The sequence below is a fragment of the Leucopleurus acutus genome (genome assembly GCF_964270905.1).
Source record: "Leucopleurus acutus genome assembly, chromosome: 7".
Taxonomy (NCBI): Eukaryota; Metazoa; Chordata; class Mammalia; order Artiodactyla; family Delphinidae; genus Leucopleurus; species Leucopleurus acutus.
Genome location: NC_139150.1, coordinates 79,834,216 through 79,836,241, shown reverse-complemented (window position 1 = coordinate 79,836,241; position 2,026 = coordinate 79,834,216).

Here is a 2,026-nt window from a genome sequence, read left to right as displayed (position 1 = left end):
CACTCACGAACTAAATTAAGGGGCTGCTGACCATCACTACTGCACCTGCATCCCTGAGTTGTCCTCCCTGTGGTCCACACAGATAGAGCTCATATCAGTGGTGCCCATCACTGCTCCTGAAGCTGATCAGGATCTCAGTGCTGCAGCCATTGTCCTCTGCAAATGGGTCTAGGCCAAGGCCACACTGAGCTGCCTCAGCAGCACTGCCTTAGTTGGCAAACAGGTTGCTCCACAACCGCTTCAAAAATGCCAGCTGGTGCCTTAGCAATGGCCACCCTGTCCTCTCACACCTCATGGCTGCCAGTGCCTCCCCCTCAGCTGTTCTCATTCCTTGGTTGGGAAGCTGTTGCCAAGGGCTGCCCTGGCTCAGCAACCCCTCCTCACTGTGCCAGCCTCTCTGAGGAGCTCCACCACCACCCAAAGACCAACAGATTCAGAGCTCACACAGCTGCATCCCTCCACCTCCTGCTGCCACCAGAACCCTCTTCTTTATGTGAGTGGGTCACAGCCCTGCATGCCTCCGGCAAGCAGAGGCTGGGCCTTCCACAGCTGCAGCTCTCTGTGTGTGACTGCATATGTTGTCCTCGCAGTTAGTATAGTTCTGTAGATCAAGGAGAACCCCTTGTGTGGCCAGTTGTAACTACACAGAAATATTAATAGGCTCAATTTATTGGGCACTGACTATGTGCTAAGCACTTAATGTGTGTGATTTAATTTAATCTTTACAAAAACCCACAGAAAAGAATTACTATTCCCATTTTTGATGAAGAAACAGATCAGAGAACTTCAGAGAAGTCATTTGGGGGAAAGGATGAATCTACACAGTGAACTCCAGGCCCCATACCCTGCCAGCTGCCTGAAGGGGGCCTACTTCACATCTTGTCAAAAGCAAGAGAAAGAGAGAGCACCCCAGAAAAAGAGGGGAGCAGAGTGAAAGAGGCAAGCTGGAGAGCTAGAGCCAGGGAACAGAGATGCACTTGGTTGCTTCCTGTGCCAGAGCACGGGCATCCACCAGGCACAGGCTCAGAGAAGGTCTCAAACAGCCAGAGAAAGTAAGATGGTAAAGGCCAGCACTGTCCTCATTCTAACTCAGGGGCCCAGCCTCTGGGAAATGCGGACCATGGAAGTCAGGATCTTCCCATCTCATCTCAGAAAAGTGACTTTCTCCCACGTGGAGGAACCAGTGTAAGGGTAGAGAGAACTGGCAGTATTTGCTCCAAATGACTTCCTCTTGGGACAATCCTTACATGAGAACAAGAGAACAGAATTCCCATCATTACTAAGTGTGGTTCATCCTGTTGGGAATACTTCAAAGGGGGTTGAGGCAGGGGCCCAAAAGGAGAAGAGGGGTAAGCACCTAGCCTAAGGATGGAGGATCTGAGATCAAGAGCTATCTCAGACCCTCGGCAGGTAGTGTTCTTCCATCCTTGGGGCTTGGAGTTCTCTAAAGCCCCACACGTCCCTGCCTATGGGTGGGGTGGTCCCATCATAATCTGCCTATAGTGTTTGTACAGTCTAGATCAGCAGACTTCAGGCTAGTGTTGTTAGCAGATTCTTTTCTCAAACAATTATGATACAGAAATGAGATGTGAACACCAAAGAAGAAATTCCATAGTTGATATGGACATATTTGATATGTGTCAAAATATTAGGAAAGCCTGGATCCACCTGAGGACACTTGCAATGTCAAAGGCAGGTATTGAATAGCAGAGGATGTGAGATGCCAATAAGAAGAACGATTGAATGTGTCTCCTACACATTGGGAGCAAAGCTTGTACTTGTAGCTTTAATTCTCCTTTCTCCCCTCGTTCCTTGCTGCTTAAATGGTTGAGGATTATTATAGTTATGCAAGGGGGTTAGACTGGGAGTTGAAAATGGTCATTAAAGGGTGTGTTTGGGTTTTTTCTTAATGAGAAGAGGTTGAACTATAAGATGGTTGTGTAATGCGGAAGGAGGCTTAACCCGTATAAATCCCTGTCACTTTTGTTTGTTTGAACTGACTTTGCTCCCACGGTGCTGGCAGGCG